The following is a 14,180-nucleotide window of genomic DNA, read 5'->3' as shown; positions in this document are numbered from 1 at the left end:
CTCGTCGCGGCCTAGCCCTCGCGGCTCTCGCTGCTGGCGACGGCCGGGTATGGGCCCGACGCTCCAGCGCCATCCATTTTCAGGGCTAGTTGATTCGGCAGGTGGGTTGTTACACACTCCTTAGCGGGTTCCGACTTCCATGGCCACCGTCCTGCTGTCTATATCAACCAGGTTGAGCCCCACCCCTTTCGTGAGCGCACTGCGCGCGGAGTGACCCCTGTTACGCGCCCCCGGCAACAGGGGTGGCGGGCAGGTAAGCTGCGCGGGCGGAGCGAGCGGAGTGACCCCTGTTACGAGCCCCCGGCCACGGAGGTGGCGGGCAGGTAAGCTGCTTACCTGCTGCGCGTGACGCCGGCCGCAGCGAAGGCGGACGAGGCGGGGTGTCCGTGCGGTGGGCGCGGTGGTGACCCTGGACGTGCGTCGGGCCCTTCTCGCGGATCACCTCAGCTACGGCTCCCGGTGGGGCCCTCTCGGGGGAAGGGGCCTCGGTCCCGGACCCCGGCGAGGCGTCCCTTCTCCGCTCTGTAAAAGTGTCCATCTCTTTTTTTTTTCTTCTTCTGTTGTGGCATATGCTGCAGGTGCCTGCTCGTTTTTCGTATGTGGGTAACAACATTTAACTATGTATATATATTTCCGAATTGGTTTAACTGCCACCCGCCTGAATCTATTTAAAATCTAATTTTTTTTTATTTAAACCGCCTGACCCGACCCGCGGATAAAATCTAATTTTTTTTTATTTCAACCGCCCGATCCGCGGATAATCCGCGAATCGGGCGGTTGTGTCCGCAAACCGCGCATCTCTAGTGCCCAGTAAGGCGCCTTATAAATAAAATGTATTATTATTATTATTAGGTGGCAGCCAGAAAAAACAGGAGTGTCAGGTTCAAACACCAAACTATCTATTACACAAGAGAAGAAGAAGGAATCACGCAGAGACAGAGTTGAATTTTACTCATGAGGAGAGACGTATTGGGCTGTACACTCAGTTACAGTTTCCCCCTTACGCTCTAAGGTACAGTCCCACGTGTGCCTCTATTCATTTGAGAGGTCGCTAGTTAACATCACTGAGGCTGCAAGCAGCCCCCAGTAGACACAATACATGATTATTCAGAATGGAAATGTGCTGACACTCGTGATTTCGCCCTGTCTCTGTCCTGTCCGTGCCGAGGTACTCGATGTCCGTCCTTGGCTGTCAGCAGGCAGGGTCTGGAACCAAACTGCTGACAAGAGAAAACTTCGCAAAGCAAGACCAAAAGTTGTGTCTTTGCACAGATAGAAAAGTACAACTTCAGCACAATTGATAATAACTATAGCAACGGCCTTTAAGCATAAGAGTTGTGTGATAACTTATACCATATGAGTTGGGAAATTGTGTTAGATGTAAATATAAACGGAATACAATGATTTGCAAATCATTTTCAACCCATATTCAGTTGAATATGCTACAAAGATAACATATTTTATGTTCAAACTGATAAACATTTTTTTTTGTGCAAATAATCATTAACTTTAGAATTTGATGCCAGCAACACGTGACAAAGAAGTTGGGAAAGGTGGAAATAAATACTGATAAAGTTGAGGAATGCTCATCAAACACTTATTTGGAACATCCCACAGGTGAACAGGTAAATTGGGAACAGGTGGGTGCCATGATTGGGTATAAAAGTAGATTCCATGAAATGCTCAGTCATTCACAAACAAGGATGGGGCGAGGGTCACCACTTTGTCAACAAATGCATGAGCAAATTGTTGAACAGTTTAAGAAAAACCTTTCTCAACCAGCTCTTGCAAGGAATTTAGGGATTTCACCATCTACGATCCGTAATATCATCAAAGGGTTCAGAGAATCTGGAGAAATCACTGCACGTAAGCAGCTAAGCCCGTGACCTTCGATCCCTCAGGCTGTACTGCATCAACAAGCGACATCAGTGTGTAAAGGATATCACCACATGGGCTCAGGAACACGTCAGAAACCCACTGTCAGTAACTACAGTTGGTCGCTACATCTGTAAGTGCAGGTTAAAACTCTCCTATGCAAGGCAAAAACCGTTTATCAACAACACCCAGAAACGCCGTTGGCCTCGCTGGGCCTGAGCTCATCTAAGATGGACTGATACAAAGTGGAAAAGTGTTCTGTGGTCTGACGAGTCCACATTTCAAATTGTTTTTGGAAACTGTGGACGTCGTGTCCTCCGGACCAAAGAGGAAAAGAACCATCCGGATTGTTATAGGCGCAAAGTTGAAAAGCCAGCATGTGTGATGGTATGGGGGTGTATTAGTGCCCAAGGCATGGGTAACTTACACATCTGTGAAGGCGCCATTAATGCTGAAAGGTACATACAGGTTTTGGAGCAACATATGTTGTCATCCAAGCAACGTTACCATGGACGCCCCTGCTTATTTCAGCAAGACAATGCCAAGCCACGTGTTACATCAACGTGGCTTCATAGTAAAAGAGTGCGGGTACCAGGCTGGCCTGCCTGTAGTCCAGACCGGTCTCCCATTAAAATTGTGTGACACATTAGGAAGCCTAAAATACCACAACGGAGACCCCCGGACTGTTGAACAACTTAAGCTGTACATCAAGCAAGAATGGGAAAGAATTCCACCTGAGAAGCTTAAAAAATGTGTCTCCTCAGTTCCCAAACGTTTACTGAGTGTTGTTAAAAGGAAAGGCCATGTAACACAGTGGTGAACATGCCCTTTCCCAACTATATTGGCATGTGTTGCAGCCATGAAATTCTAAGTTAATTATTATTTGCAAAAAAAAAAATAAAGTTTATGAGTTTGAACATCAAATATCTTGTCTTTGTAGTGCATTCAATTGAATATGGGTTGAAAAGGATTTGCAAGTCATTGTATTCCGTTTATATTTACATCTAACACAATTTCCCAACTCATATGGAAACGGGGTTTGTAATTTCACCTATTTGGGTTAAAAATATTTTTTGCAAACCAGTAATAATAATCTGCAAATGTGCCATTGTTGAGTGTCTGTGCTGTCTAGAGCTCGGCAGAGCAACCGTGTAATACTCTTCCATATCAGTAGGTGGCAGCAAGAAAAAACAGGAGACAAGTGAACGCGGCGGGGGGGAAAAGAGCATAGAGCTAGATAGATTCGGCTTACTGTACATGACAGGTCGCTACGTTCTGGCACAGGATGCAGGTTCGCACTGGCTTATGAAGGCAGATCCTCTCATCAGCGACAGGTGTGTGACGATCCGTCACATCATTTCTGTTTGTTTCCTTGTTTTTGTATTTACATTGTTCAGCCTTTCAAGGCTTTCTTAAACCTTAACAATATCACTGAGCTTGTTCCACCATTTAACTCCTAAAACTGAAATACATTTGTATTTTATATTATTTCTTACTTTACCTATTTCAAAAATCAATATCCCCCGTAAATTATAGTTTTCTTCTCTTAATTTAAATAACTTAAGAATACAAGCAGGAAGGCTGTTGTTCTTTACTCGAAACACAATTTGCATTGTTTTTGAAAACACAATATCTGAAAATTTGAACACATTAGAACTTATGAATAATGGATTGGCCAGTGACCAGTAGATGGCAGTCAAACATAAGAGATACGTGTAGACTGCACTATGATGGCAATATGACCCAAGGAAACAACACCAACATTTTATATGTTCCATTGAAAATACAGAACATTACAAATATGAATAATGGATTGGTAAGTTCATAGTAGCACGCTTTGTGTATTATTGTAATTACCCTTTTTTGAAGTTTAATTATTGGGTCTCTGTTTGTTTTATAAACATTTCCCCAAACTGCAACACAATATGTTAGATATGGAAAAATAAAACAATAATATATGCAGACATTTCTTTATTCAGCATGTTTCTTACTTTATAAAGAATAGCAATGGATTTGGATACGTTTCCCTTTATATACTCAATATGCAGTTTCCAACATAATTTATGATCAATTCAATCAATCAATCAAAGTTTACTTATATAGCCCTAAATCATGTGTGTCTCAAAGGGCTGCACAAGCCACAAAGACAATCATTATTCCCAAGAATTTAGTTTCATACACTATATATATCAATTTTCACTTGATTTAATTTGAATTTTGCTTCACAATTTGTCCTTGCACCACTAAACACCATAAATGTAGTTTTTTTGACAGATTAAAAATGATCATACATTCCAAACATTTTCCAAATCTACTTGACTTATGGTTTCAAAGCAAGTTATCCATCAAATTGTACACTGTTAAAATTACAAAAGATTTTACGCAAAAAAAAAAAAAACAGCAGCTCAGTTGTTAGAATTTTACTGTCAAAAAAAACAAGAAACTATTGAACTTTTTTCATTAAGCAGTAATACATCGTAAACGTATCAACCGTATATTTTACGGTAAAACACTGGCAGCTCAGTCGCCTATTTTTTACATTTGTATTTTTTAATCTGTGGAACCTTTTTTCAATTTACAAAAAAATAAAAAATAAAAAACGGTAACATTCTGGCAACAGCTACAATGTGCATACAAATATATATAATACTCAAATGCATAGGCAGTTATGTAGTATCATAAGGCAAATCCTTAAACATTAATATTGATATATATATATATATACATATATATATATATATATATATATACAGGTAAAAGCCAGTAAATTAGAATATTTTGAAAAACTTGATTTATTTCAGTAATTGCATTCAAAAGGTGTAACTTGTACATTATATTTATTCATTGCACACAGACTGATGCATTCAAATGTTTATTTCATTTAATTTTGATGATTTGAAGTGGCAACAAATGAAAATCCGAAATTCCGTGTGTCACAAAATTAGAATATTACTTAAGGCGCCGACACCAGCAGATGACATGGCACCCCAAACCATCACCCAACCATGCAAATTTTGCATTTCCTTTGGAAATCGAGGTCCCAGAGTCTGGAGGAAGACAGGAGAGGCACAGGATCCACGTTGCCTGAAGTCTAGTGTAAAGTTTCCACCATCAGTGATGGTTTGGGGTGCCATGTCATCTGCTGGTGTCGGTCCACTCTGTTTCCTGAGATCCAGGGTCAACGCAGCCGTCTACCAGCAAGTTTTAGAGCACTTCATGCTTCCTGCTGCTGACCTGCTCTATGGAGATGGAGATTTCAAGTTCCAACAGGACTTGGCGCCTGCACACAGCACAAAATCTACCCGTGCCTGGTTTACGGACCATGGTATTTCTGTTCTAAATTGGCCCGCCAACTCCCCTGACCTTAGCCCCATAGAAAATCTGTGGGGTATTGTGAAAAGGAAGATGCAGAATGCCAGACCCAAAAACGCAGAAGAGTTGAAGGCCACTATCAGAGCAACCTGGGCTCTCATATCACCTGAGCAGTGCCAGAAACTCATCGACTCCATGCCACGCGCATTAACGCAGTAATTGAGGCAAAAGGAGCTCCAACCAAGTATTGAGTATTGTACATGCTCATATTTTTCATTTTCATACTTTTCAGTTGGCCAACATTTCTAAAAATCCCTTTTTTGTATTAGCCTTAAGTAATATTCTAATTTTGTGACACACGGAATTTGGGATTTTCATTTGTTGCCACTTCAAATCATCAAAATTAAATGAAATAAACATTTGAATGCATCAGTCTGTGTGCAATGAATAAATATGATGTACAAGTTACACCTTTTGAATGCAATTACTGAAATAAATCAAGTTTTTCAAAATATTCTAATTTACTGGCTTTTACCTGTGTATATATATATATATATATATATATATATATATATATATATATATATATATATATATATATGTATTCGCTGTTGTATAATTACCATGTGGCCCTTAATGAAAATAAGTTTGACACTGCTGGTATAAAGCATGCGGCTTGTGGCTCCCTAGAGCCTTTTCAAAAATGTATGCAAATGGAAAAAGATAAGGGATAAAATATGTTTTTTGTTTTAATATGGTTTCTGTAGGAGGACAAAAATGACACAAACCTTCCAAATTGTTAGAAATACCACTGTTTATATCAAACATGCTTCACTGATGAGAGTATTTGGCGTCGTTTTGTCCTATTAATTTCGGCGGTCCTTGAACTCATCGAAGTTTGTTTACATGTACAACTTTCTCCGACGCTGCCACAGAAAGACTTGTTTTATGTCACTCATTTTGTCCACCAAACGCTTTATACTGTAAGTGAATGCACAAAAGTGAGCTTTGTTGATGTTATTGACTCATTAGAGTGCTCGTCGGGCATATTTGGTCAGTGCATGACTGCAAGCTAATCAATGCTAACATGCTATTTAGGCTAGCTGTATGTACACATTGCATCATTATGCCTCGTTTGTAGGTAGGGGCGGAGGTGGGGGGGTTGCAGTGGTCCCAACATCTGCGGTCTCTTCCAGGGTTTCTCGTTGTTCCAATTGGGTTGAGAGCCGAGGATGTCGTTGTGGCTTGTGCAGCCCTTTGAGACGTTTGTGATTAAGGGCTATATAAGTAAACTTTGACTGATTGATTGACTTTAAATGTTAATTAAATAACAAGCAATAAGCATAACACACTTCAACAACTAGAGTTAAAAACATTTAGTTATAACAGAACAATTATATTATTATATAATATAAACAATATATAACAAATTCCAATTACCATGTACAATATTACAGTATATGTAACAGCTGCAGCAAAAGAAAGAAAAAAAAGGGCAGCATGAAATAAAGAGTAGATTCAGCAGAAAATATACATTATAAACACAAATAGGTAGCTAACGTTTGTGCTGGGGTGCTGCAAAAACATGTTGTCTAGCTATTATAGCTTTTGTGTTATTAACTATATTGTTTATGTTATTACCATTATTATTCATAACCAGGCCCCCCCGACCCCACATGGGCAAAATATTGTCAGACAGTGCCACGATTGTGCTGCAAAAATATGTTGTGTATATATTATAGTTTTTATGTTACTACCCCCCTGCTAATGAAGTTTTTATATTTACATTTTAACCGGTAGAAGACCACAGGAAGACCCAGGACACGGTGGAAAGACTATGTCTCCGAGCTGGCCTGGGAACGCCTGGGGATCCCCCAGGAGGAGCTGGACAAAGTAGCTGGGGAGAGGGAAGTCTGGGCTTCCCTGCTTAGGCTGCTGCCCCCGTGACCCGACTTTGGATAAGCGGAAAAAGATGGATGGAAGGATACCCACATCCACCCCCCACCCACCTTCAAAATCTCCCCAGACTTGTCCCATTGGTTTTTCCTGCAAATGTTTTGTCTATTATAGCTTTTATGTTGTTAACTACTAATAGTTTTTATGTTATTAATGTGATATTATTCTTAATCGACCCCCATTATTGACAAAATCTACCCAAACTATTATAGTTTTTATGTTAGCATTTTCTTATTCATGTACCCACATTTTCCCCATTAATTTCTGCTAGGTTTGTGATGCATTTGTTTTGTCTAATATAGTGTTTAGCTTATTACCTTGTAATTATTCATAACCAGCCCTCCCACATTGTCAGAATCTCCCCAAACACGTCCCAACTGTTTGTGCTGCAAATTTTTTGGTTTAACTTTAATAGTTTTCATGTTATCGATGTGTTATTATTCATATGCAGACGCTTCCTATCACCAGACCATCTCAAAACGATGTTCCTACATTTGTACAGTTAAAGGGGCTGTTTGCAACTTGCAGAGGTGGGACCAAGTCATTGTTTTGCAAGTCACAAGTAAGTCTCAAGTCTTTGCCCTCAAGTCCGAGTCAAGTCCCGAGTCAAAACAGGCAAGCCCCGAGTCAAGTCCAAAGTCAAGACTGGAAAGTCTCAAGTCAAGTCCTAAGTCCTGCATTTTGAGTTTCGAGTCCTTTCAAGTCCTTTTAACCACAGACTAATATATTAACACAGATTGTGTATGCTTTTCAAACGCTGTATTTATTTATTAAAACAAGTGCATTTGAAATTGCAGGAAAGAAAATTGTGCTGACATTGCACTTTATAATAGCACTATTAACCAGTCATTTTAAACATTAACTCATTCCTTTACAGAACAAACACATTGAAAAATAAAGTGCAAATGTACTTATTTGTACAAAAGTGTTAACATTGAAAAAACATGACATATACGTGAACATAACAAAAAAGTTGTACTTTTTATATGTCAGGGCCCTATGCTGCATTGCATTTGCAAAAGACCAAATTAGCCAAGAGTCTGTCAGTCATTTGTGCACGATGGGGGCGTAGTATGATGCCACCATGGCTGAAAACTCGCTCCACTGGAGCACTGGAGGCAGGCACTGCCAAGACTCTCATGGCCACTCGGAACAGTGAAGGAAGAGTCTTCATGTTCAATGCCCAGAACAAAAGGGGGGAGAGAGTTGTTTTGGGTTGGTGCACTACTTGTAAGTGTATCTTGTGTTTTTTATGTTGATTTAATTAAAAAAAGAAAAAAAAAAATTATTTCTTGTGCGGCCCGATACCCATCGATCCACGGACCAGTACCGGGCCGCGGCCCGGTGGTTGGAGACCACTGAGGTAAACAACCAACAGTATGTCAGAAAGCTAGCTAAAACGGTACACATATTCATAATATAGTATACATTTTAACTGACCTTTATTTTACTATTTTTGTCTTTTTTTAGGTGGCTAAAATACGCGGTGCTGCTGACCGCCGTCTAACGTTACGTGTGATATATTGACTAACGTAACCCTGCTTAAAAAAAATCACTGAACAAAAAGTATGAATAAGGTAGTGAACTGCAACAGATTCCCGTGTTTGCAATAACGTTATAACGTTAGCAGTGAGTTTACAGCCTCACTGATTTAACTACACAGCAAATAAAAGTCACGTTACTTAGCCAATAAACGTTATCTTACATTCACAACTTACCGTTCTTTGTGCAACTTCAAATGCCGGACGAAGTTGGAAGTTGTTGCCTCTCCATCAGTAATTTTCGAACCGCATGTGTTGCATACTGCAAACCGTTTTGTGTTGACCACCTCGTAATTTTTATACCCAAACGAAATTATTTTAGGTATCATTTTTTGTTCACTGGCGTGTGGTTTGGACATGTCTTCTTCAATGGTTGTCCTGCAATTTGATTGGATGAATGCTGTGTGATGAAAACAAAGTAGATCTAATTTGATTGGCTGTTGTACTGAGACCACACCAGCTGACACACGCAACGCTGATAGACAAGTACACAATGAAAAATACGGAGCGCTCCCGAATAACTTTTTCATCTTTGGGTTTTGGGGAAAGTAGCAAGTCATGTCAAGTCATGTCAATTCAAAAGGCTCAAGTCCAAGTGAAGTCACAAGTCATTGATGTTAAAGTCTAAGTCGAGTTGCAAGTCTTTTTACATTTTGTCAAGTCGAGTCTAAAGTCATCAAATTCATGACTCGAGTCTGACTCGAGTCCAAGTCATGTGACTCGAGTCCACACCTCTGGCAACTTGCACACGGTTACATAACCGCATTTTTCAGACTATAAGGCACACTTAAAATCCTTTCATTTTCTCAAAAATCGACAGTGCGCCTTATAACCCGGTGCGCTTAATGTACGGCATAATTCTGGTTGTGCTTACTGACCTCGAAGCAATTGTATTTGCTACATGGTGAAATGATAAGTGTGACCAGTAGATGGGAGTCACACATAAGATACACATGTAGACTGCAACATTATGGCAGTAAACAACACCAAAACTTTAAATGTTCCATTGAGAATATAGAACATTGCACATGGCGCTCAAAAATCTGTCAAAATGTTTTTAGTACGACTTCGGTAAGCTATGAAGCCACACCGCTTGATGGATTGTCGGCGCATTAAACATACCAGTATTATTATGGTGTGTGTATAAGGAACGCTAAATGTCACTTATTAGCAGACATATTAACTGGCGTTTTGTTTCGCAATATTATGCAAAACCAACTTTTCTTACCTTCTGGTACCTGCTGATGTGTATTTGGGATCTGCATAAGTCCTGAAATTGTGCACGCGTCCGCAATTGTAGTCCGTATGTCATAAGCTTCTTCTTTTTCTCTATCCTCTTATGGTATGTTCATCCTCCGCTGATGCCAATTCTAATATAAAGTAGTGTAAAGTTCTTACTTATATCTTTCAGTAGACTAGCTATCAAAGTGCTAAAAACTGTAGTGGGTTTACATTATTCACCCACGGAACTTTAGTTATTAGAGAGTTCCGGTCGGACGGTTTTTCACGGGACACATAAATGCATGATGTTGCATTATTGAGCCACGGATGAGGAGATGCTGCTCCGTCTGAATGTCATTAAAACAGTTAGCTCCATCTTTTGACACTTCTTCCACTCCCGTCCTTGCACGCTACACCGCTACAACAAAGAGGACGGGGAGAAGACGCTGTCGAAGGTGAGCCACGTAAATAAGCTATTACATGTTATGTAGACCACAAGATAGTGTTTTAAATTTTGAAAAAAAATCATAATATGACCCCTTTAATGCACCTTTTGTATGAAAAAAGACCTGAATAGACCCGCTCATCAGCAGTGCACCTTTTAATCCGGTACGCTCTATGGCATGGGTCGGCAACCTTTACCAGTCAAAGAGCCATTATGACCAGTTTCACAAATTATAGAAGCCAATGGGAGCCGCAAAAAATTTTGAAATTTTAAATGAAATAACACTGTATATTAAAAACATTTTTTGCTATGTATATACCAGGGGTCTCAGACACGCTACCCACACCTTTTAAAAAAGGATTTTTTAAGCTGGTACGGCACGCAGGTGTTGAATAAGTAGCGCTTGTCAGCGTCATGCATGCTGTGATGGTACAGCATATAGCGCCCACTACAACCAACGTGCCTGATTAGCTACGTGTTGTATGATGCTTCCACTTGCTCATGTAGCTGACAGCAAGGCATACTTGTTCAACAACCACACAGGTTACACTGACGGTGGCGGTATAAAAAAAAAACTTCAACACTCTTACTAATAATGCGCCACACTGTGAACCCACACCAAACAAGAATGACAAACACTTTTCGGGAGAACATCTGCACCGTAACACAACATAAACACAACAGGACAAATACCCAGAATCCCATGCAGAGGGAGCAGGCTTGGGGTGGGGGCGGGGTTTGGTGGTAGCAGGGGTGTATAATTGTAGCCCGGAAGAGTCAGGGCTGCATGGGATTGTGGGTGTTTGTTCTGTTGTGTTTATGTTGTGTTAAGGTGCAGATGTTCTCCCGAAATGTGTTTGTCATTCTTGTTTGGTTTTGGTTCAAAGTGTGGCGCATTATTAATAAGAGTGTTAAAGTTGTTTTATATGATCACCGTCAGTGTAACCTGTGTGGCTGTTGACCAAATATGCCTTACTGTTAAGTATGTGTGCAAGCAGAAAATGTATATTGCATAACAAGTGTTGGGCTGGCACGCTGTCAATACAGATTGTAGAGGGCGCCAAATGTTGTACCATCACGGCACGCCCTTAATATAGTTTTAAGGGTGAAAATCGGTGAATAGTAATCCCGGGAGTTTACAGCGAGAGGCACTGAGACCCGGAAGTCTCACGGGACAATTGGGGGGTTCAGAGTGATCAAAGAGCCAAATGCGGCTCCGGAGCCACGGGTTGCCGACCCCTGCCCTATGGTTTCGAAAAATACGGTAATTGCATTGCTAGCCACCTAGAACGAGCCGATCATTACAAAACATATGTGCACCTGTCTCTCATAAGGATTGTGAACGATAGACACAATAAAAACTAAAAAGTGCAGTTCCTTTTTAAGGCTTGCTCTGTCCATAGTGCGCATGTCAAACAAGTCAAGGGGGACAATGCCACACCTTTTTTCAGTTAAGCACATAATGACGATAAAAATGGATTACATTTATATAGCGCTTTTTCTAGTAACTCAAAGCGCCCGATAGCGATAACCTATCATTCATGCACACTAGTAAGTAGGGCTATGAATCTTTGGGTGTCCCACGATTCGATTCAATATCGATTCTTGGGGTCACGATTCGATTCAAAATCTTTTTTTTTTTTTCAATTCAACACGAGTCTCGATTCAAAAACGATTTTTTTCCCGATTCAAAATGATTCTCTATTCATTCAATAACATAGCTGACATGCAAGCAGAGTAGTGGATTTTTGTAAAAAGCTTTTATAATTGTAAAGAACAATGTTTTATCAACTGATTGCAATAATGTAAATTTGATTTAACTATTAAATGAACCAAAAATATGACTTATTTTATCTTTTTGAAAATATTGGACACAGTGTGTTGTCAAGCTTATGCGATGCGATGCAAGTGTAAGCCACTGTGACACTGTTGTTCTTTTTTGTTTGTTTGTTTATAAATGTCTAATGATAATGTCAATGAGGGGTTTTTAATTACTGCTATGTTGAAATTGTAACTAATATTGATACTGTTGTTGATAATATTCATTTTTGTTTCACTACTTTTGGTTTGTTCTGTGTCTGTCATGACTTGGTCCTGAGTGTTTGCTTTTCCGGGATGCAACGGAAAGTTGGCTCGGGCGAGACGGGAATGTGAGTACATTTTTTATTTAAAGACTATAAATACAAAACAAGGAAGTAAACAAAAGGCGCGCACAATGGCGGAGAACAAACTATGAAACCAAACACTTGCACAAAGACAAAAAACTATGAACAACAAAAAACACTAACTGTGGCTTAATAAACAAAAACTTACTTGGCATGGAACCGGCATGAAAAAAGAGCAGCAAGGATCATAAGGGTGTGGAGAGTGTGCAGAAGCATAAATATGGGGATGTCGTCAGAAAGACAAACTGAAAAACAATGAACTTAAATACTACAGACATGATTAACAAAAACAGGTGCGTGACTCAAAACGTGAAACAGGTGCGTGACGTGACAGGTGAAAACTAATGGTTGCTATGGTGACAAACAAGAGTGCATAATGAGTCCAAACGTGGAACAGGTGAAACTAATGGGTAATCATGGAAACAAGACAAGGGAGTGAAAAGCCAGAAACTAAAAAGTCCAATAACTAAATAAAACATGACTAAGACAAAAACATGATCACACAGACATGACAGTGTCGTGTTTGTGTCTCCTCTCAATTGCTCTATTTATTGCAGTTTTGAGTGTTGCTGGGTCGGGTTTGCTTTTGGAATTGGATTGCATTGTTACGGTATTGCTGTGTATTGTTTTGTTGGATTGATTAATTAAAAAATCAAATAAAATCAAAATTAAATAAATCAATTTAATAAAATATCGATTTAAAAAAAATGAGAATCGATTCTGAATTCGAATCGATTTTTTCCCACACCCCTACTAGTAAGCTACATTTGTAGCCACAGCTGCCCTGGGACAGACTGATGGGCCCTAAATGCACACACCTTGCTGTCGTCACAGGGTCTTTGTGCAGCGTCTTGCAGAAAGTCAAGACGGACGTCTGACATGAGCGAATGATTTGAGGAAAGTGAAAAGGTAGTGGGCAGATGAAGGCGCGAGCAGAGCGGAGGACAATCATGTGGGAGGGACAAATGATGAACACAAGATGTGCCATGGTCCTTAGTCAGGGATGAAAGAGTTACAGAAGTCATATTGAGGTATTATTAGACTTGAAGCTATATGGTAATGACAGCGTGACTAAGAGAGGAGGTCACTGAGACATCAATAGAAGAGGGAAGCATGTGGAATTTCACATTAAAAGTCCAAATGAATCCTAAGCTGCCTGTGGCGCGTCTGCCTCTGCAGTCCTTTGCAAGGCCCGATCTGGATAAAACCCGACGCTGAACTCCAACATCTGTCAGGAACACAGCTGTGGTGGTTTATCAGGACAGGGAAACAGATGTTTAGCCAGCATTCCTGTATCTATTGTTGACGGGAGACAAGTCATCTCCTCCATGTTGAAACCATTACATGATGTCATGGCGGGAGGATTTCCCACCAGCACCTGCATGCGTGAGGCTTGATTGAGCAGGCTCCTGCAGATGGCACTCTGATATGACCAAAGGAGATGCTGTACTATCCAAATTGTGCAAGGAATCACGTGCCCACTGTGGGTGTGTAAAGTAACTGAAGCAAGAAGAACAAACAAAAATCTGCCTTAGTGCTAGTGAATTCAGCATAGGGATTGTTTTGATTTTTTGGAATGTTGGCTCAGGGGTGAGATCTACATTACTAATCAGTCATTAACTGAGGCCCTGTCTACATTAAGCCGGATAACTCCTTAACTTCTAA

At 40.3% G+C, this 14,180-nt stretch overlaps 1 long non-coding RNA gene across 1 annotated transcript in view; it reads right to left on the bottom strand.

Annotated features, from left to right (window-relative positions):
- Window positions 1-961: 961 nt before the first annotated feature.
- LOC133624294 (uncharacterized) overlaps window positions 962-14,180 on the bottom strand; it is a 71,241-nt gene continuing 58,022 nt past the window's right edge. Inside the window, exon 3 of the long non-coding RNA XR_009817979.2 lies at window positions 962-1,217. This is a non-coding gene — a long non-coding RNA (uncharacterized lncRNA). The remainder of the gene's footprint in view (window positions 1,218-14,180) is intronic.

This window comes from Nerophis lumbriciformis, linkage group LG27 (assembly GCF_033978685.3).
Source record: "Nerophis lumbriciformis linkage group LG27, RoL_Nlum_v2.1, whole genome shotgun sequence".
Classification (NCBI taxonomy): Eukaryota; Metazoa; Chordata; class Actinopteri; order Syngnathiformes; family Syngnathidae; genus Nerophis; species Nerophis lumbriciformis.
This window is presented reverse-complemented; position numbering and strand designations above follow the sequence as displayed.